Raw genomic sequence first — 24032 nt, 5'->3', positions numbered from 1 at the left:
CAGGACCCTCCATTCACTATATCTGGTCTCCTATAGTACACAGAACATAGAAATGCAATCATTTTAGTACTTGCAAAATGCTTAATAACTTTTCTCATCAGCAGTATATAACAGTCTCATGACTTCTCTCATATATCTGGTTAAAGCTTGTAGGAGGAATTTTCATTCTCCTCTGACTGTCCTGGCTGCAGGATGCCAGACCCTCTGTCTGGACAGTGCTGATTGGCCCTGTGCTGATCACATGCACCCTCCCATGAAAAAAAAAAAAAAACAAACACACAAGAAAAAACTCTCTAAATGTTTTGGGGACAATGGAAATAGGGGAGGATCAGCGAAAGCAGGATCAAACAGTCTTTTCACACAATGCAAAGGATTAAACACTTAAGTTTCAGTGAGTATAACAAACATGCTTTACTATATATACAGACTGATTTTACTTTTGTGGGTTTCAGTAACACTTTAAAGACTTTAGCTACCGCTTCTCAAAAAAAAAAAAAAAATCACAAGAATTGCAAACTATCACTGTACTGACAAATTGGTGTAATTTACGTGACTTTGTCATTGATGCAGGTGGCAATATCATTTGATTCAAGTGAATGTTTATATAGTTGGGGAATGCGTGTGCTATGAAAGCAATTAGTATGGTGTCACGCTAGATTCATTTCTTTTGAAGATAAAGACAGGGAGGCTCCCTGAATGATTTTTGCAAAGGGGCCCCATCACATCTCGTTAGAGCCCAAATATGAAGGGAAATATTACATAAATGAAGCCGCAGAATAAAATAAAGTCCATATTTGGCTCCTACTCTTAATATTCAGGTGTTAATAACATTACAATAAGTAACACATTTCCACAAAGTTTGGTAATGCAGATTTTAATTTCACAAAGCAATGCTAATTAGCAAGCATAGGTTTGCTTTAAAGAGTTTAATATTTAAAGCCTAAAGAGAATATATTACACAGCATAAACACCATTAGAATTTCCTGGCCTGTGGTGTCCACATCACCTACTTCTTACACTTAGGACATATGTGACACTTATTACATAAAGAGTGGGTCCTATAGGCATTGGGGGTTATTTACGAAAAGGCAAATCCACTTTGTACTGAAAGTGCACTTGGAAGTGCAGTCATTCTAAATCTAAGGGGTAGATCTGAAATGAGGGGAAGCTCAGCTGATTTTATCATCCAATCATGTGCAAGCTAAAATGCTGTTTTTTATTTTCCTTGCATGTCCCCTTCGGATCTACAGCAACTTTACTTTCAAGTGCACTTGCAGTGCAAAGTGGATTTACCTTTAGTAAATAACCCCCATTGCATAATAAAAATACAGTTACCTTTGCCTTTTATCCCTTGCCCTCTGTATTGTAATGTCTTTTATATTCAATGGGCAGAGCATACAGGGAAGAATCCTGCTGCTTCCCTTGTGTCTTCTTGGGTCATGGCATGTGGCATATGAAGTTGCTTTTAGAGTCATGCAAAACACTTTAAAATGCTACCATCTGCATTGTATCAGGCCCCTGATGAGGAGACTTGAGGGCTCTGCCTAGAAATTAATAATAATACAGAATAAGAAAATATAAAATCAAAATATCACTCAATATAAAGTACCTAACTTGTTGCTAGGATGTTGCTATGTGACTCCTAGCTGTCATTATTCACCATCTACCATCAAACACGGAGCTCAGAGCTACTTTGTCAGGGGAGAGAAAGTGCAAGTGAGGGGGTTTGAATCAGAGAAAGAAGCTCAATCATGTGATGTTGGAGGTAAACAGGAAGGTTTAGGAGTCTCTTGGCAGTACCCTAGCAACAAGGCAGGATGCCATCTCTGGGAGTTTGTAGTCAGATTTCAGGAGGTATGTAAACTGCTTACACCTATAGCAAGGGCTTTATTCAACTTTGGCCAAAGCTGCAAAGTTTGTTTTTATCTACAGACTAAGGATGACCCGAACACCCCCCTGTTCGGTTCACAACAGAACCTGCAAACAGACCTAAACTTCGTGTGAACTTTAGAACCCTATTAAAGTCTATGGGACTCGAACGTTCAAAATCTAAAGTGCTAATTTTGAAGGCTAATATGCAAGTTACTGTCCTAAAAAGTGTTTGGGGACCTGGGTCCTGCCCCAGGGGACATGGATCAATGCAAAAAAAAGTTTTAAAAAATGTGGCCTGGTACGGTTCAGGAGGGGGGCGCTCTCTCTCCCCCCCCTTTTACTGCGGCCTGCCAGGTTGCGTGCTCGGATGAAGTGTCTGGTATGGATTTTTAGGGGGACCCCCACGTCAATTTTTTTTTTTTATTTGACGTGGGGTTCCCCTTAATATCCATACCAGACCTGAAGGGCCTGGTAATTGAATTTGTTCTAAGCAGAGGAAACATGCGCCCCTTCACAGGCATACTATACACACCCCCCAGGTACAACATTTAAAGGAATATTACACTTTTTTTGTTTCACTTTAATCATTATTAAAATCACTTGCATTGATCCATGTCCCCTGGGGCAGGACCCAGGTCCCCAAACACTTTTTAGGACAATAACTTGCATATTAGCCTTTAAAATTAGCACTTTAGATTTCCCAAATAGACTTGTATAGGGTGTTCCCGGCTTCTCAAATTTGCCGCAAACACCCCAAATTGTTCGCTGTTCGCTGAACAAGCAAACAAGTAATGTTCGAGTCGAACTTGAGTTCAACTAAAACTCGAAGTTCATCCCTACTACAGACACCCCTTACCTGCAATGGGCAGTTTTTTGGTAAAGGTGAACTATGGGGTTTTACTAAAACTAGAGAGTGCACAATCTGGTGCAGCTATGCAGAAAAAACAGTCAACGTCCATTTTTTTTTTTTTTCGCAAAGCTTTATTAAACAAGCTGAAGTTAGAAGCTGGCTGCCATGCACAGCTCCACCAGATTTTGCAATATCCAGGATTAGTAATTCAACCTAGTTTGACCTAATAAATTCCCACTAGATTCAGGCATGGCCAGAAATTACCATACATACACTATATGACTAAATGTACTGAGTTCAGGTGTTTCCAATAAAAGGGTACGGTCAATACTACAACATAAAATTACCGTTTAGACAAATTGTCTACAGCAGTGGTCATCAACCCTGTCCTCAGGGCCCACTAACAGGCCAGGTTTTATGTATTAATAAAAAAGGTGCAGCGCTTAGATTATATATATGACAATATCTATATAATCTTTTATTAGTGTAAAAAATATAATCAACTTTAATAGTGATAAAAAAAACTCTGCATAAATTAACACTATTAATGATTCTATGTTTTAGACAACACTATATCCAAATATACAAAATTTTTTTTTTGATATACGTTGTGAGGGGTTAGCTCGGTAGCGGGTGTGTGTGACCCCCTGGATGGGTTCACAACACAAAGTCAGGCACAGCAGACAGCGGTGTAGGTGCAAAAAACAAAAGATCCGGTTTATTTAGGCTACATGCAGTGATACATATAACAGCCAAACAAAATAAAACAAGAAAATAAATCCTGGTCAGCTTGACCTCTAACTACACACGTAGACTCCCTGTCTAACAACTGGGTGCAGCCTTGTGCTGCCCCAGTCCCTGTCCCTATTGTAGGGGTTTGCCACACAGGCGTTAACTCACCGCACAGAACAGATCTCAGACTCCCCAGTCTATACACACAAAACTGGTTCCAGGATGGAGCATCTCCCTATGCATGCTGGGGTTTTTTGTAGAGGCCTTAATGAGCCCACTTACTTCAGCTGGGCTCATTAACTCTTCCCCTCTAATTGTAAAAGTCTGCATAAAGCCTGAATCTAGGACACACATATTTACCATCCTGGATACAACCAGGTGACTTTACCTGCCTGCTGCCACAACGTATATCAACCAAAGTGAACGTGTTAAGAGTCCATAAGTGAAACAATATGGTGACAAAGTGCAATATCTTGAGAAGTTATAGTGACTTCAGTGAATACTTTGCAGAAATCCACCAACACTTGAGAGGAGGCTTACCAGATGTTATGGACCCAGTTAGGTATATACCTAGTGAGTCACACAAGCTTATTGATGTAAATCCACATGAAAAAACAACTGGCAAACTTGTAACTTCTCATGGGTACCAGAGTAGACAGAGAGATGACCCAAAGATAGATGAAATGGCTATCCACCTTTTGGGGTGACTGAGGAAAGAGATTCTTCCATGTATATTAAAGGCCAAAAATAAAATACAGCCTCATAGTATAATACTGTTTAAAACTTTTATTAACATTAAAAGCATAAATGGGTACTCACATATTACAGGCAAATACAAGCATGGAATTAAAATCTGGCAATGCAGTGGCATCAACGAGCCCTTTCTTGACGCATTTCTCCTAAACAGATGATGCCTGATAAGCCCCCCGCCCGCAGACCCCGACAACCAATGGCCAGGATTGTCAGGAAGAGACCTTGTCCTCATCAACTTGGGGACAAGGTGCTTTGAGTTGGGGGGGCCGCAGGGCCCCCCTTCCCCAAAGCACCCACCCCCCCATGTTGAGGGCACGCGGCCTGGTATGGTTCGGGGGGGGGGGCGCTCGCTCATCCCCACCCCTTTTCCTGACCAGCCGGGCTGCGTGCTCAGATAAGGGTCTGCTATGGACTTTGGGAGGACCCCCAGGCTTTTTTTCGGCGTAGGGGTTCCCCTTTAAATCCATACCAGGCAACGGGGGTTGCAGGGTGTCAATCTCGGCGATGGAGGCGGCGAAATTCACTACCTTCGCTAGTCCCGTCTACCTGGAGTCACGTTCAAAATGAACGGACTTTACTCCGTGTGTGGGCAAGTCCGTTCATTTCAAAAGGTCCAGACAGGATGTAATTTCGGTAACGCTGCCCAAGTAATGGGAACGGCGTTACCATGAGGGGAAGAGTAATAAGTTAGATTACTTGTTACCCTCTAAAGTAACTGCGTTAAGTAACTCAGTTTATTTTAAGTTACATACATCACTGCTGGCAGGGGGGTAATCATCAGAAACTTGACTGGTGGATGGATGGTCAGCATGTACAAAGCTTACAGGCGGGTACCTGGCTGGAAGATGGCTGATCAGTAAGCACTGGGTTGGCAAGTAATAGCAGGAAAGCAAGGACAGACTAATCGGGTCGATAACTAATGGATGGATGAGGTACACACAGGAGACAGGAGATTAGTCAGGTTAAGGCAAAAGTCAACAACAGTAAGACAGTTCAGAAACAAGCAGAAGGCAAAGATATATTGCAGAGATGAGCCAGGATTGGCACAGGCAAGAGTTTAAAAGTAGTCAGAGGCAGGCCAGGTCAGCAACAGATGGTCAAACACAAGAACAAGTAGCAGGTAGTGCAGAGAATGCTGTAGACTAGACGGCAAGGTGTCAGTGCTATAGCTGTGTTTAAATATGTTAAAATGTTTGGTGACAGCATCAGTGACAACTGCATGTGCCCTCAATCCTGCACACACATGCAAGACCATTTGCTGGACTGCGCTTGCACACCCGTGCGCTTTGATGCACCATTTTCTGTATGTGCTATAAAGGAGACTACCCAAAGCATGAAATCATGCAAACAACTTCAGCAGTTAGTGTGACATACAGTAATAAGTAAATGTACAGTAACTGCATAATAAAAAACTCCCATAATAGTGATTCTTTACAGTATCTTGCACCAATACACATAAAAGTGCCTGTAACAGCCAGCGACACTCCTTCTATTAGATGCACCATAACACAGACAAACAAATATAATCACTCCTCCAAAGACACTCACGTTATAGGAGGTCTTAAAATGGAAGTAAATTCAGACTTTTTAATTGTACCTACAGGTAAGCCTATATTAAGGCTTACATGTAGGTACTGTGAATATCTCCTAAACTTTCACAGTTTAGGACATATTCAGAGTGCATGCAGAGTGCATGCAGAGTGCATGGACCTTCAGAACCCGTGCCATAAACGTCCGCTCCTGCGTGCATGCGTGGGAGTGATGTCATCGTCACTCACAGCATCAGAGCCTGCAAACCCGGGGAAGATGTCAGCCATCTCAGCAGTGTGCAGGTGCTGCTGGATGGCTTCTTTCTAAGGTAAGTATTTCATAATGAGCTAGTATGCGAAGCATACTAGCTTGCTATGCCTTTGTCCTCCAGGTTTTTTTTTTTTTTTTTCTCTCCCAGGGTTTACAACCTCTTTAAGCATGTCAGATGGACAAGACCTTTCCATTAATCCAGGGGTTCCCCACCGCAACCGCAAGATGTTTCCCTCCTTAGGTCAATTTTACACTCTTCCTCCTCTTTCTCCATCAGAGACAAACATAAACACTCCTAGTGTTCTCTGTATAATGTTTTATTAAAATATACAGCAATATTTTACTCACATAAAAAAGTGGCATATAGCTTTAAGACAGGATCATGTAGCAACCAGGTACAAGTTTGGGTATATTCTCCATACTAGCTCACACAGTGGCTTCTGGATAGCGTGATGATGTCATGCATCTTTCTCCATCTTATGCGTTACACCCACAAGACTGGGCTTCACAAACCTCTGATGAAGCCCCTCTGATGAAGCTGGGTCTAGGTACTGAACGTAAGAAAATTCTCTTCTACTCCACATAGAAACATGGTGCATTATTGCAGGGCTTAAAATTTTAAGTCCTAAACTATTAGCCAGGCCTCAAAGGTTACTCGCCACCAGTTGCCCCACCCAACCCCTACCCTGCCCCTAAACATGCCCTCTTAAATGTTTTATGCAGAATTAAGCAACTTTATCCATGCTCATCAATGCAGCCTTGTCTGTATCCACCAATGCAGCCTCACCCGTGTCCACCAATGCAGCCTCGCCTGTCTCCACTAATGCAGCCTCACCCGTGTCCACCAATGCAGCCTCTCCCGTGTCCACTAATGCAGCCTCACCCTTGTCCACCAATGCAGCATTCCCGTATCTACCAATGCAGCCTTCCCATGTCCAAGAATGCAGCCTCACCCGTGTCCACCAATCAGCCTTATCCCTCTCCGCCAATGCAGTCTCACCCTTGTCCACCAATGCAGTCTCACCGATGTCCACCAATGCAGTCTCACCCGTGTCCACCAATGCAGTCTCACCCATGTCCACCGATGCAGTCTCACCCATGTCCACCAATGCAGTCTCACCCCTGTCCATCAATGCAGCCTACCCGTGTTCATCGTGCTGCCTACCTGTGTCCAACATGCAGGGGAGCAGAGGAGAAGAAGAGCATTGCTGGACGGATGATAAAAGAGCCGAGGGCCATTACTGGAACAGCTTTGATTTCAATTGCTGTGTGTTCCCGTTGTTCGGCATCCCATACAGCCCCGTCCCCTGGCTGGGAAACTTTGATACACATCACTCGTCCTGGGTTGGATGATCTGTCTATCAAATTCCCCAGGACTAGGGGACGGGGCTGTGTGTGACAACGGGTGCTGTCAACACTTGGCTATTGAAATGAAACCCGCTAGTGCTGTCCCTCGCGCTCTGATCATCCAGCCGGCTCTCTCCTCACTCTTTCCCTCCGCGAGCGCTGGGAAAAGGACTCCAATACAACCTGCCGGCCGGCAGTGCTCGCCTTCCCTCACTCCCAGGCAGCCCTTCCTCGCCAGCCCTCAAAATTCACTTGCAAAATGCCACCCTGCCATCGCAAGCATGCCGCCGGCGTGAGTCTGGTCGCGGCTCCCGCAGACTCCATCGCCGCGGGCATACCCGCGATCGTCTCACGGGACGGCTGAATGGAGAAGTGCCGTTGTAAACAGCATTTCTCCATTCTACCTAGCAACTAGTGACGCTGATCTCTGTGATTGGAGCAGAGATCAGTGTTCACTAAATGAAAGCCCAGCCCCCCACAGTTAGTAACACACCCCTAGGAACACTTAACCCCTACACTGCCACCCACTGGTTAACCCCTTCACTGCCAGTGTCATTTACACAGGAATCACTGCATTTATATAGCAGTGATTGCTGTATAACTGACAATGGTCCCAAAAATGTGTCAAAAATGTCCGCTGTGCCCACCATAATGTCGCAGTCACAATAAAAATCGCTGATCGCCGCCATTACTAGTAAAAAAAATAATAATAAAAAATGATTAATAAAAATGGCATAAAACTATTCCTATTTTGTAAACGCTATAAATTTTGCGCAAACCAATCAATAATCGCTTATTGCGATTTTTTTTACCAAAAATATGTAGAAGAATACGTATCAGACTAAACTGAGGGAATTTTTTTTTTATATATATATATTTTTGGGGGATATTTATTATAACAAAAAGTAAAAAATAATGCGTTTTTTTCAAAATTGTCGCTCTATTTTTGTTTATAGCGCAAAAAATAAAAACCGCAGGGGTGATCAATTACCCACCAAAAGAAAGCTCTATTTGTGGGAAAAAAAAGGACATCAATTTTGTTAGGGAGCCATGTCACACGACCGCGCAATTGTCAGTTAAAGCGACGCAGTGCCGAATCGCAAAAAGTGGTCTGGTCTTTGACCAGCAGAATGGTCCGGTCTCTAAGTGGTTAAGTAGAAGGATCAATCATTTCTTCTGCCAATTTTCACTGCCAATTTTTAGTCACTGTGAATTTTAGCACTAATGCCTTGTGTATGGATCTGCTTTTCTAAAGTTTAGAAACTTTGAATGTCTGCTGTCATTGACAAAAACTTCTGCAGAGTAAACTACTTTCAGGTTATACTAACAGCGTTAATCACAATTGTCTGATGTTCTGAGAGCAGGCTGAACGAGTTCTTTATTTACACAAACTTGCCAGGATTGCAGTTCAGGGACACGTAATATTACGGTAAACATATTCCCTTTTCTTTCTTGTTTTGAAAAGACCGAAAACTGAAAAGTACATAGAAACAAATGTATGAACGTTGGCTGATAATCTAAAACATAACCATCCAACAAAGCGCATTATTGAATAAACATTGCATAACGTGGTTGGCGATTGTAACAATTTAGCATCAATATTCCATAAATCCAAGTTATTTATTTTTGTTAATCCATCCTAAATATTACTGTCAATGTTTGAGTAGATGTTATAGGTAACAGGAGGCTTATATATATTTCTACTATGTATGTTTGATGCAGAAGACGGGAAGGATTAAAAAATTATCTCAGCGTATTTACAAATATTTAAACACCTGATAGGAAGGAACCAGCGTTTCAACCTCAAACATTGAATCTAATCTGAAAATGATGGAAACAACACATGGGGGGTTATTTACGAAAAGCAAAAATCCACTTTGCACTGAAAGTGCACTTGGAGTAGGACATGCAAGGAAAATTTAAAAAAAACAGCATTTTAGCTTGCACATGATTGTATAATAAAATCAGCAGAGCTTCCACTCATTTCAGATCTTCTCCTTTAGATCTACAGTGACTGCAAAGTGGATTTGCCTTTTAAATAACCCCCATACTGCATACACAATTCCAAAACAAAACAACGAACATAACCCATAAGACATTGACATATTTGCAGAATCAACAAGTATTTTTCGCACAGATCTAACAAGTCATTTTAGATGGTGTATTTAGCACACCCAACAGGAACAAATAGAAGTTCTATGTTAGAGTGTACATAAACTTAAAGCAGTAGTAAACTCTAACTTGGAGTTTGTACCTACAGATGAGCTTGTAATAAAACGTACCTGTCGGTACAATGAATATTTCCTAAACTTGCACTGTTTAGGAGATATTCTCATTGGCTCCAGCTCTATGCATGTGCAGTGCGCTCTGCATTCAGGGCACACTTTGGAGTGGATTTACTAAAGCAAAATAGACTGTGCACTTTGCAAGTGCTGTTGCTTCAGAGCTTAGTAAATATGGAAGTTGTTCTGCTGACTTCCATTATCCAATCATGTACAAATAAAAACCTTTTTTTTTTTTTCCTTTTACCTTGCGTATGATTGTTTATTCTTTCCAAAGTGAAGCTTCACCTCATGTACTAAGCTCTGGAGAAGCTGCACTTGCAAAGTGCACAGTCTAGTTGTTTTTAGTAAATCATGTGCCCTGAATGCAGACAATGCTGTGCCAGAATTATGACTCCCGTGCATATGTGTGGGAATGACCTCAACACAGCCTGACCATTCAAATTCCTAGAGAGCCAGAGCTTGGGAGGAAGACCAGGTGAAGACAAAGGCCGCTTGTCCATTAAGGGCACACGGGCGCCACCCCCCCCTTCCATCGCCGCCTCCCCTATCCATGCGTCCGGCCCCTTTCAGGACACCGGCGCATGGATTCCAATCCGAGGGGGCTGTTTTTTTTGAAGCACGATTAGAGCCACAGGCTCTAATAGGCTTCAGTATATAGGGTGGGATCGGGCCGCAGAGCGTACGCTCCGAGACCACCTAGATGTGTTACAACAGCGAATCAGCGAATCAGTATTTGCTGTTGTAACTCTGTACAGTTGTACATTTTTCTACATTGAACCTTATTTGCCATGTAGTTGCCCACCCCATTAATTTGTTCAGATCTGTTTGCGAGGTTTCCACTTCCTGTGGGGAAGTTATTGCCCTGCTTAGCTTAACCACTTGAGATCCGCGCTATAGTCAAATGACGGCTACAGCGCGGATCTCAATTTTCGGGACTACGTCTATTGACGTCATCCCCTTTAAGAGCTCCCCGCGCGCTCCCGGGAGCGCGCATCGGGGAAAATCTGTGTTGGCCGTGTCCCCTGGACACAGCCAATCACAGATCGCTGTAAACGGCCAATCACAGCGGCCGTTTACAGCGCGATCGCCGCCTCCAATGGGTGATGATCTCAAATGTAAACAAATGAGATCATCACCCATTGCCGAACGTGTCTCCTCACACAGCGATAGCGTGTGAGGAGACCGAAGGAGTTAGTGAGTTTTACAGCATACTAAAAGTGACAGTAAACCTATTAAAAACCCTGCCAGTGTCCAGATCTACCCCACCTGTGCCCAGATCTACCCCACCTGCGTCCAAATCTACCCCACATGTGCCCACCTGTGCCCACCTGTGCCCACCTGTGCCCACCTGTGCACCGCCAGTGCTCCATCTGTGCACCACCAGTGCCCGCCAGTGCCCGCAGTGCACCACCAGTGCCCGCCAGTGCCCGCCAGTGCCCATCTGTGCACTGCCAGTGCCCGCCAGTGCCCGCCAGTGCCCATCTGTACCAATCGGTGCCCATCTGTGCCTCAGCAGTGCCCATCTGTGCCGCCTAAGCAGTGCCCATCTGTGCCACCTCAGCAGTGCCCATCTGTGCCGCCTCAGCAGTGCCCATCTGTGCCGCCTCAGCAGTGCCCAACTGTGCCCATCTGCTGCCTTATCAGTGCACATCCGTGCAATAAATCAGTGCACATCTGTGCAATAAATCAGTGCACATCTGTGCCGACCTATCAGTGCCCATCTGCTGACTCAGCAGTGCCCATCTGTGCCGACTCAGCAGTGCCCATCTGTGCCGACTCAGCAGTGCCCATCTGCCGCCTCAGCAGTGCCCATCTGCTGCCTCAGCAGTGCCCATCTGCCCCCTCAGCAGTGCACATCCGTGCAATAAATCAGTGCACATCTGTGCCGACCCATCAGTGCCCATCTGCCGCCTCAGCAGTGCCCATCTGTGCCGCCTCAGCAGTGCCCATCTGTGCCGCCTCAGCAGTGCCCATCTGCCGCCCCAGCAGTGCCCATCTGCCGCCTCATCAGTGCACATCCGTGCAATAAATCTGCACATCTGTGCAATAAATCAGTGCACATCTGTGCCGACCCATCAGTGCCCATTTGTGCCACCTCAAAAGCGCCCATCTGTGCCACCTCATCAGTGCCCATCAGTGCTACCATGGCTAAACGTGTCTTTTCCGCTGAGGAGGCGTACCAAATTATTTCCGATGCCGACGAGAGCAACGGGGAGCTCTCCTCTTCAGATTCCTTTTCGGATTCGGATTCTGAAGCCGACGTAAATTATGAGCCAGTCCTCAGCAGTGAAACACTGACTGATGAATCCGAGGAGGAAGATATCCGGCCCATCAAGCGAAGGCATTCTAGTGAGGCAGTGCCATCCACCAGCACCGCAGTGCCGTCCACCAGCACCGCAATGCCGTCCACCAGCACCGCAGTGCCCCAGCGAGAAAGGCCAAGTACCAGTGGGGTGTCATCTCAGCCCCAAAGGGTTAGGAGTCATGCTGGCCTTCCCTATGCCCTTCAGAACCCCTTGTGGCTTCCTCCTAATTCAGGAGAGGCCAATGTTCCCCCTTTCACCTCCCAGCCAGGAGTCCAGGTGGACACGGAGAATTTTAGCCCTATCGATTTTTTTAATTTAATTTTTACAGAGGACATGTTGGCGTCAATTGTGGCCCAGTGCAACCTGTATGCACAACAATTTATTTTTCAAAATCCAACCTCCTATTATGCCCGTCCCTACGAATGGAGAGACCTAACGGTGGAGGAGTTCAAGCTTTTTTTAGGCCTCACATTTAATATGGGACTCAACAAAAAAAATCAATTACGTACCTACTGGTCAACCCACCCCCTCCACCACTCACCGCTCTTCTCCGCGGTAATGCCCAGAACCAGATATCAGATGATCCTGAGGTTCTTACATTTCAGTGACAATTCCCAGTGCCTTCCACGAAACGATCCAAATTATGACCGCCTTTACAAAATTCGACCAATACTAAATTATTTTTCAGAGATATTCCCCAAATTGTTTACCCCGGACCAACACATATGTGTGGATGAGTCCCTTATTAAATTTAGTGGCAGGCTTAGAATGAAGCAATTTATGCCCAGCAAAAGGGCCCGCTATGGGGTGAAGGTCTACAAATTATGTGACCGAGCCACAGGGTACACATATTCCTTCAAGGTGTACGAAGGGAAGGACACCCAGGTACAGCCCCCTAATTGTCCGGACTATTTGGGATCCAGCGGAAAAATTGTTTGGGACCTCATATACCCCCTACTGGATAAAGGCTACCACCTCTATGTAGATAACTTCTACACATCTCTGCCCCTGTTCCACAACCTTCACCGGAAGAAGACGCCAGCATGTGGCACTGTAAAAAAGAATTGGAAGGGCTTTCCTCAAAGTCTGGTGAACAAGAAGCTGCGGAAAGGAGAAACCGCAAGTCTAAGAAACAAGGAGGTTCTGGCAGTGAAGTGGAGGGACAGAAGGGATGTGTATATGTTGTCTTCTATCCACAACGATACCTTCGTGGAAATCCCCAGAAGGAATGGCCCCGTAAAGAAACCCAAATGCATTTCCGAGTATAATTTGTTCATGGGAGGAGTCGACTTCAACGACCAAATGATGGAACCATATCTGGTCTCAAGACGGACATATCATTGGTACAAAAAAGTAACAATTTATTTTTTTCAATTGGCCATTTATAATTCATATGTCATTTACCGCAACGCCACCCAAAACCCCAAACGTTTCTTTGGCTACCAGGAGGAAGTTTTCACAGCCCTTATTTTCCCAAACGGCCCACCAGAAAATATCAGATCAGACGTTGTTAGTCGACTCTCCGAGCGCCACTTTCCGGATAAAATCCCCCCCACACCAACAGGCAAAAGACGCCAAAAAAGATGTAAGGTGTGTACCAAAGCAGGAGTCAGAAGAGACACATCTTATTATTGTGCACAATGTCCTTCCCAACCAGGCCTCTGTATAGGCGACTGTTTTCGGCGTTACCATACTTTAATACATTTTTAGTGAAGTATGGTAAACATAATCCTCAGTTCCTGCCTTCATACACCTTCACACCCCTTATGCCACTGCCTGCTTTGTAACTGACCCTGGCTTGTTATTTGACCACTCTTATGCCTGTCGATTCTGTACATACCGCTGCCTGATCTGGAACTGACCCTGGACTGTTATTCGACCATGCTTCTGCCTAACGATTCTGTACATACCTCTGCCTGATCTGGAACTGACCCTGGACTGTTATTCGACCATGCTTCTGTCTAACGATTCTGTACATATCTCTGCCTGATCTGGAACTGACCTTGGACTGTTTGACCACGATATTTGCCTGCCTCTTGGACTGATCTTGTATTCTGCAACTGGACTAGTGGGATTCAACACGGGGTCTCACATATGTGAGGGGCTCCAGTATAGTTTTTCTGGAAGAAGAAAACAATTTTCTTTGTTTTCTTATTCCTAGATTAGGGTCTGGAGACTCGGAGGCTTCAAAGAGATTTGGGAGGGAGAAGCCTCTACCCCTATCCCCATTCTGTCCTGAACGAGGCTCTACTTCTGTCTGCTGCCTGTAGGACTTACTGCCATCATGCCGCACTGACCACACCACAAGGACCTGCCTACTACCAGGACCAATATTTTTGGCACTGCTGACATCTCTGCACTAACCCTGGACTGTAATATGGACAGTATCCCTGCCTGCTGCCTGAAAAACTGTGTTCGCTGTTGCTGACCAAGTCCCTGCCTGCTGCCTGGACCAGTGATATCCTCCTGTGGACAACTGCGCTTCTAAAACCACAGGTAATCTTTTCTTTACCCTTTGCTCAGCATAATGTATTTGGGGGTGTAATTCTTGGTATGTGCAGGCTATGTGTCCCTGGAACGCCGACGGTGTTTCTTGCATGTTGCGCCTCTGTATTTGGTCAGGCTGTGTAAAAGTCTCACACATGTGGTATCGTTATACTCAGGAGGAGTAGTAGAATGTATTTTGGGGTGTTATTTTTGCTATGTAAATGCTATGTGTTGGAAATATCTTATAAACGGACAACTTTGTGTAAAAAAAAATGCGTTTTCATTTTTTTCCACATTTTCCAAAAACTTCTGGAAAAAAATGAACCATTGAAAAGACTCATTATGCCTCATAGATTATACGTTGGGGTGTTAGCTTTCCAAAATGGGGTCATTTTCTGGACGTTTCCATTGCTCTGGTGTTCCAGGGCCTTCAAAACTGTAATAGGTGGTTGAGAAATGAAATGTGTAATTTATGCTCCTAGAATGCCTGAAGGTGCTACTTCAAAATTAGGCCTCTGTATTTGGTCAGGCTGTGTAAAAGTCTCACACATGTGGTATCGTTATACTCAGGAGGAGTAGTAGAACGTATTTTGGGGTGTTATTTTTGCTATGTAAATGCTATGCGTTGGAAATATCTTATAAACGGACAACTTTGTGTAAAAAGAAAATGCGTTTTCATTTTTTTACACATTTTCCGAAAACTTCTGGAAAAAAATGAACCATTGAAAAGACTCATTATGCCTCATAGATTATACGTTGGGGTGTTAGCTTTCCAAAATGGGGTCATTTTCTGGACGTTTCCATTGCCCTGGTGTTCCAGGGCCTTCAAAACTGTAATAGGTGGTTGAGAAATGAAATGTGTAATTTATGCTCCTAGAATGCCTGAAGGTGCTACTTCAAAATTAGGCCTCTGTATGTGGTCAGGCTGTGCGAAAGTCTCACACATGTGGTATCGTTATACTCAGGAGGAGTAGGAGAATGTATTTTGGGGTGTTATTTGTGGTATGCACATTCCGTGTGGGAGAAATAAGCTATTACAATGAAAATTTTGTGGGGAAAAAAAAAAAAATCGTAATTTTGCAAAGAATTATGGGAAAAAATGACAACTTAAAATAACTAACCATGCCTCTTACTAAATACATTGGAATGTCTACTTTCCAAAAAGGGGTCATTTGGGGGGCATTTGTACTTTCCTGGCTTGTTAGGGTCTCAAGAATGGAGATAGGCCTTAGTACATCAGATGTGATCTTTTTTTGCAAATCTTTATGATTTGCACCATAACTTGTAGACTCTATAAATTTCACACAGATCATATAATATGCAAAAATTTGGGTTATTTTTACCAAAGATGTGCAGTAGTATAAATTGTGGCCAAAATTTATGAAGAAAAATTGCTCATTTGCTAAATTTTGTCACAGAAACGAAGAAAAATTCATTTATTTTCAAAATTTTCGGTATTTTTTCATTTATAGCGCAGAAAATAAAAAACCGAGAGGTGATCAAATACCACCAAAAGAAAGCTCTATTGGTATGAAGAAAAGGACAAAAAAATCATTTGGTTACAGTGTTGCATGACTGAGTAATTGTCATTCAAAATGTGAGAGCACTGAAAGCTGAAAATTGTTCTGGGACTGAGGGGGGTTTAAGTGCCCAGTAAGCAAGTGGTTAATATCGTCCACAAATAGAGAGATTGAACTGTTTACCCCATCTTCATCCTCCAGGTCGTTTATGAAAAAATTAAATAGGATCGGTCCCAGCACAGCACTCTGTGGGACCTCACTTTCCACCCGTGACCATTCCGAGTACTCCCCATTTATCAACACACTCTGAACTCGCCCTTGTAGCCAGTTTTCAATCTATGTACTCACCCTATTGTCCATGCCAATGGACCTTATTTTGTACAGTAAACATTTATAGGGAACTGTGTCAAATGCTTTTGCAACATCCAGATACACCACATCTACGGTCCTTCCTTTATCTAGCTGGCAACTCATCTCCTCACAGAAGGTTAGTAGATTGGTTTGGCAAGAACGATTCTTCATGAATCCATGCTGATTACTGCTAATGATACCATTCTCATTACTAAAATCTTGTATATTGTCCCTTATCATCCCCTCCAAGAGTTTACATACTATTGATGTTAGGCTAACTGGTCTGTAGTTCCCAGGGATGTATTTTGGGCTCTTTCTAAATATTGGCGCTACATTGGCTTTTCTCCAATCAGCTGGTACCATTCCAGTCAGTAGACTGTCAGTAAAAATTAGGAACAATGGTCTAGCAATTACTTGACTGTAAACATGATGATGTAAATGGAAAGAATTTTGAGAATGTTGTCAGTGAGATCTCATTGATTGAGTATTCAAGAAGCCAGGATCTGACCTAGCTCACCAGGCTCCACCTATAATTTAAATATTAATTTTAAGTGGACTGATACTTTAACTCCACCACATTTGCAGCCATAAACATGTTTGAAGCTGGGACTCCCAGTGCCACTCAATGGTGTCATCTCATCATCCTGACAACTATTACAACTGATGCAGGGAAACAGTGTACAAAACAAAAGGTCTTTGACTACTGACCTGCTTTTGAACTAGGACAGTAGGTATGAGAAATGTGGACCTCTTGTGAGGCTATCAACTCATCATACCAATAACATTCCTGCTTGGGAACTAGTGATGAGTGTGTCAACCAAACTGAACTAAGTATTGTACTGAATCAGACCATTCTAAAAAGGCATAGTAAGCTGAATGGCCTTGGCAAACTCACTTGCTCATTGGACTATTTTCCAATTCACATCTGGCGTTTAGGGGATGCCTGTGTTCCATCCTGGAAATGCAGTCTTCCTGTGCCGATACAGATTCAACTCTTATATACTGGCAGAGAATGCAAGAAAAGAAAATATGTTCACAATCTAGATACAGTACATTCATTCTAAAGTTATGCTAACAGTCTTGCTGAGATTGCTAAATAAAAAAAGTTATAGAAGGGCTGAGCTATCTACTTTCCCTGGAGAAAATACAGTTTTAGCATTTCCCTCTAGTGCTACTGACATGCACAAAAGAAAAGACAACTGATCATGTGGTCCCTGATAAAGGGAAAGATTAGAGTTCAAATGGACTAATCCTTTTATTATTCATTTTAAAGGAGGAAGCTTGAATGGAAATACCGGGTAGTCGCTCACACCAACCCCATACGTAGTTCCATTCAGCCATATAATAAATTGGACTATACCGGTACTTGATAATGGACAAAAACGAATGAAATTTAAAATCAATATAATTTTAACCTCCCTGGCGGTATGATTCCATCTGGAATAAGGTGCTGAAAGCGGTACAATTATTTTGCATGGAAATCTGGCGTTTTATTTTGTAGTCCTGTAATTCTTAGGAATAACTCTCTTAAATCTGTTCAAACCAGAGTCTAGCAGACATCCCGGGTATGATAAAGTTTATAATATAATAATAAAAAATATTCAATAATGTAATCAAATCCTAAAACACTGAAAAAGGGACATCTTTTTGGTTACTATGGACAATCTCCAAATTTCAGGCAGAAAAAAAAAGTATTTATAATATAAAAGTGCATGCAGGGCACTGCACAGACCACTAGGGACAAAGGGGGTGTGTATTTTTTAATACAGCACTGTAATCTGTAAGATTACAGTGCTGTGTGTGTTTTGTGTACTTTTACTTTTTTGAATTTGGCGCCGTTCTCCACTCCCGTGCGCCGTAACGTCGCAGGGAACGGAGCTCGGCCGCATTCGGCACTGTGAATCGAGCGCAGGACGGCTCGATCACACAGCGCGGCGGACATCGCTGGATCCAGGGGACAAGGTGAGTAACTCTCCCTGTGTCCTCCCCTGCATCGAGCGAAGCCATCCCGAGTCTGGCTCGGGGTTACCGCTCCTGTATTTAAAATCCCAACCCGAGCCAGACTCGGGATTACCACTAGGGGGGTTAATAAAGATATAAAACAAAACAATAATAGAATATCACTTGAAAAGTACAATAATATGCACATCACAGTTAGAGTATTCCTGACGGATTCTCCACAGGAAGCATTCAAATATAAAGGTGCACAAAATTTCCTCGACTAGTTTCGCGGGAAAAGGCCCGCTTCTTCAGAAGGATATCTATATAAAGAAACAACTGAACAAATTAATTGTCATAAAATTATTCATTTCACATAAATAAATTCCTTATGTATTTAGAAAGGAGATCAGCTCACCCCAATTCAAGGAACAGGCTGCAGGCAGGGAGATCCATAAAGTCCCCCCACGGTGAACATGGGGGATTGGTAAAAGCCGGCTCTAGTAGATAAGGTTATAATAAATTACAAAATTAAATAATGAGTTTACCTTTATATAAAGAAAAAAGGGGGGAAAACCTCATGGTGGTAAACCAGTGAAGTGAGGGGGAAAAAAAAAAAGAAAAGGGTAGCGTTGTCTTAAGACCTAAGATGATGAATCACGAGGACCAAACTAAAATATAGTCCAAGTGACTACATATCGTCCTAGGAATGTGAAAGAGTGACTGAACCACAAGGGGCTTACAGAATAAAAATGAAAAATATGATGATGGTACTCTGTATGGTATTATAATGATATAGATCAGAGGCGATACTCATAGCTTTTATTATTTATTATGAAACAATCCCACCAGAAGAGGATAGTAGAGGATCACTTTAACAATAGATATTACATTTTGCTCTGTAAATGAAAACCTTCAAAAGGATACTGCCAAAAATTCTGCTGTGTTACAATTGAGCACTACAGTACAAGTAGTATTTGTTAGTTCTTACTGTGTCGCCAAAATAGCATTTTGGTTCTATTGCTAAAATGTATTTCCAAGCAAAGGGCATTGCTGGTTTTGTTGTGATCTTAAAGGGTAACTCCACTTTCGTGGGGAAAAAAAAATAGCAAATAACAGAAAAATAATATAGCATGTACAATTGCAACACAAATCATATTGTAATTGAATGTTATTAAAAATTACCTTTCCTTTTCAATCTGCAGTTTTGTAATATTTCTGTAAAATGCAATGCAATATGGCTACCTGTGGGTGTTCTGTACACAGAATGTGTACAGAACGCCTCCCTAGAAACATAATTTCCTGCTTGTGTGATTGGCTCACTGATTTTCCCAGAAGTCTGCCCTAAGATACAAGTCAGATTTCAGGCATCCTCCTCAATGAAAATGTTATTTTTGGTGAGATACTCCCAATAAGGATGCAGGCCCAGCAGCTTTCCTCATTAGAGCCCTGCAGGTGCAACGGCTGACTGATAATTATGAAACCACTCCCATTAGGCTTTCCCACACGGACAAAGACAAACACACATGGATTTCTTCAGAATAACACAAGGTAGGAATCTGCAACAAAGTGTGTTAAAATCCGTGCAATGTACATAGATCACCTATGTCTCGTACACACAATCGGATTGTTGGCCAACAAAACCGTGGAATTTTGTCCAAAGGGTGTTAGCTGCAACTTGTCTTGCATATACACGGTCACACAAATGTTTGGCAATAATTACGAAAGTAGTGATGTACTAAATTCACTACGTGTTTTTTCAGCTCTTTAGCGCCAAACTTTGGGCTCCTTCTGCTAACTTCATGTTAGTAGAAGTTTGGTGAGTGTTGATTTGCGCTTTTCTTTTCGTGTTTTTCATTTGGTGCTTTTCAGTTTGTTTCTGAATGGCCGTTCGTCAATCAGCCATGTTGCGGATCGGAGGACATAACGTGTTATTTATTATTGGCCTTGGAGTTATTGCTTTGACATTATTTTTTTGGTTCAATAATGATTTGATTTTGTATATTTTTTATATTTTTGGATGCATAGAATGCACTTTTTGGTTAAGTTCTATTGGCAGATAGCATGTCTAATTTTATTTGTTTTCTTTTTTTAATGCACAATAAAAACATTGTGTAGAATAATAATTGGCTGTGTGTTTTACTTCAAATGACAGTTTTGGAGTAGGGAGTTACATTTAAAAAAATACAAAGTAAAATTGACAAGGGACACCAACATATGTATGTTTGATCTTAACCACTTCAATACAGGGCACTTTCACCCCCTTCCTTCCCAGCCCAATTTTCAGCTTTCAGCGCTCTAGCGCTTTCAGTGACAATTGCGCGGTCATGCTACACTGTACCCAAATGAAATTGTTATCATTTTGTTCGCACAAATAGAGCTTTATTTTGGTGGTATTTATTCACGACTCCGTTTTTTTTTTTTTGCGATATAAGCGCAAAAAAAGCGGAAATTTGGAAAAAAAACAATATTTTCTTTTTTCTATTTGAAAAGAAATCCAATAAAATCAAATTTTGTCATAAATTTAAGCCAAAATGTATTCTGCTATATGTTTTTGGTAAAAAAAATTCCGTTAAGTGTATAATAATTGGTTTGTGTGATCACGGACATATGTACGCAAATGATCATGTACATATGTGTGCAGGTGATCACGTACATATGTGTGCAGATAATCATTGGGACATGTGATTTTAGTGGGACATATGTGGGGGACATGTTTTTATTATTAGGGACATGTGTTTTTATTATTTGGGGACATGTATGTTTTGGGACATGTGTGTTTTGGGGACATATGTGGGGACTGTGTTTGTACTGTGTGGTGTGTTGTGTGTTGACACTACACTGATGATCAGTGAGTAAAAAGCTGTGAAAAGCAGCCCATACTCACTGATCATCAGCCGGCTGCAGCGATCCGCTCTCCTCTCCTCTGCGATGACTTCCGTGTGAGGAGAGGAGAGCCGATTGCCTAGCAACCGGCTGTTTGTTTACATCACATGACGGCCGTGATTGGACACGGCCGTCATGTGATCAGGAGGGCCAATCACAGAGCCCTCCTGCCGATCTGAGATGTGCCGTGTACGGGTGACACGAGCACATCGGGATCGCGCCGCTGCGCGGGCGCGCGCGCGGGCGCGCGCGCGTGCGATCCCGCTACTCCTGAAGGACGTTCCTGAACGTCCTATCAGGAGCAGGCGGCTCCCACCCGGCCGTATATATACATTGGCCGGGTGGGAAGTGGTTAAAAACTACGGGATGATGGTGTTGTGGTAACTTGCACCAAATAAATAAATAAATAAAATACCAAGCATAATAATATTATTCTTGATATCACTAGAAAAAAAAGCCTTTGAAAATTAGTTTGCAATAACTCCATCAGTATTACCAGCAAAGCAGCTTCATTGTTATCCTATTAACCCCCCTGGCGGTATACCGGAGTCTGGCTCGGGATGAAAATTCAGTACCATTAGTGGTAATCCCGAGCCAGACTCGGGATAGCATCGCTGGATCCAGGATGAGCTTACTTACCTTGCCCCCTGGATCCAGCGATGTCTCTCCACCAGGGCAGGACTGAGGGTGGTGGGGGCCCCTGGGCTTGAGTCACTTTTGGGCCCTACCTTCTATACATTACCGTATTCATCTGCACTGGCGTATAACACGCGCCCCAAGTTTAGGAGGGAATTTTAAGGAAAAAAGTTTTAGGAGGGAAGTTTAGGGAAAAAAACTTACATTTAAGTGCCCATCAATGCAGCCTCATCAGTGTCATTGCAGCCACATCAGTGTAATTGCAGCCTTGTCAGTGTCATTGCAGCCTTGTCATTGCATTCTTGAAGTTTAAAAATTTTGCTGCCGAGATACAGAGTGTATCTCGGCGACTCTCGGCGGCTCTCGGGTCCTCTCAGCGGCTCTCGGATCCTCTCGGTTCCTCTCGCAGTCCCAGGTGAAGCCGAGAGCAGCCGAGTATACTTGGCCTGGCTCACAGTCACGCCCAGTCCCTGTGTTATGTCCATCATAGGGTGGGACTGGGCATTACTGTGAGCGGAGCCGAGCTGAGTACACTCGGCTATGTATCTCGGCAGGGCCCCCTATTGGGTGGGGCCCATGGGCTTGAGCCCAGTCAAGCCCAATGGTAAGTCCGGCCCTGCTCCCCGCACTATGAACGGCTCATCCTCCGCTCGATGTATCACATCGCCGGGCTCCGTTCCCTGCGAGCGTTGTGACGCACGGGGACGGAGAACGGCACCAAATTCAAGTAAAACACACACATTACATACAGTATAATGAAATCTTACAGATTACATTACTGTATGTAATTATTTCACATCCCCTTTGTCCCTAATGGTCTGCCCAGTGCTCTGCATGTAGTTTTATATTATATATAAAATATATTATTAAATTATATATTTTATATTTCTGCCTGGAAACTGGAGATTGTCCATAGCAACCAAATCTGTCCCTTTACATCAAAAGAGGTTTTAGACCAGCTAGAAAACAGCGATAATAAATTGTAATCACTCGCAGAATTAAGCGATAGCAATTTGTGGGGAGATCCGTCATCAAATACTGAAAACTAATGACAGTGACAATTCTGCAACTGAGCAAATTTCAGTGTTTTTCATTTGATTACATTATTGAATCATTTTTATTATTATTATATTATTATTTGGTAGAATTATTTATAGTTATTTATTATATTATAATTTATGATTTAATTTTTCAAACTTTATCATACCTGGGATGTCTGCTAGACTCTGGTTTGGACAGATTTAAGTGAGTTATTCCTAAGAATTGCAGGACTACAATATAAAACACCAAATTTTCATGCAAAATAATGGTACCTCTTTCAGCACCTAAAATCTGAAATAATCGTACCGCCAGGGAGGTTAAAGAAGAAGAGAATTTGCGCTGCATTTCGAGAGTTCATAATTTGCCATGTCACAAATGTTAATTCTCCTTTACGAACACTAGTTTACAAGATCGAGTGCTTCTGGCTCGTCCTTGCTTCCGAGCATGTGTGTTTGTACTTTGGAGTTTTGTCCGATGGACTTGTGTGCACACGCTCGAAAAATCCGACAACACACATTTTTTGGCAGAAAATTTGAAGACATGCTAGCCAACATTTGTACGCGGAAAATCTGACAACAATTGTCCGATGGAGCATTCACACAGTCGGATTTTCCGCAAACAGCCTGTCATCCAACATTTCCCGTCGCAAAAAAATCGGGAATACAGGGCTTCAGAGGGGAATTTTTTTTCTTAATAGAAGTGTAATTACTCGTTAAAGTTAAAACATTTAGGTTTATTAGGTCTGGTCTGCTAGGTCAGATGCATACATGCATAGCAGTGAATTATTTTGCTTACATCTTGTTGTATCCTGCAGAACTTAAATGCATAATTGATTTATAATTGGGTCTGAAACATCATAAATGTATTGGAAGATATCATATCACTTGGGAACACTGTATATTGGGAGTTATGGAAATTAGACCTGGACCAGTAAATTAACTTATTGGTATTATTCTAAAGCCCAGCTCTGGGCAACTAAAAAATGATCCCTTGCAGTGGGACTTTGCCCACACTGCAATGTTTTATTGCTGTTTTGCCAAGGCGAGAGAAGAAACGACTTTGCTTATCTTGATCTGCCATTGCCTTGAAAGATGATACTCCCCTTTGCTCTGATGGTGGACTGTCCCTTGGTGTCATCATATTCAATGCAGGACTATGGGCCCTGCTTTGTTCTTGATGACATCAGGATCCTATATTGCTGGAGCATGGGGAAGAAGCTGCAGGGACT

At 42.8% G+C, this 24032-nt stretch overlaps 1 protein-coding gene across 1 annotated transcript in view; it reads left to right on the top strand.

Annotated features, from left to right (window-relative positions):
- Positions 1–24032, top strand: part of ANKK1 (ankyrin repeat and kinase domain containing 1) — a 168616-nt gene that overhangs the window by 1232 nt on the left and 143352 nt on the right. The window lies entirely within an intron of this gene.

Source organism: Lithobates pipiens, unplaced genomic scaffold (assembly GCF_037356315.1).
Source record: "Lithobates pipiens isolate NorthernLeopardFrog02 unplaced genomic scaffold, aLitPip1_a1.2 Scaffold_27, whole genome shotgun sequence".
Classification (NCBI taxonomy): Eukaryota; Metazoa; Chordata; class Amphibia; order Anura; family Ranidae; genus Lithobates; species Lithobates pipiens.
The sequence above is the reverse complement of the archived record's forward strand: the minus strand, read 5'-3'. Positions and strand labels throughout refer to the sequence as shown.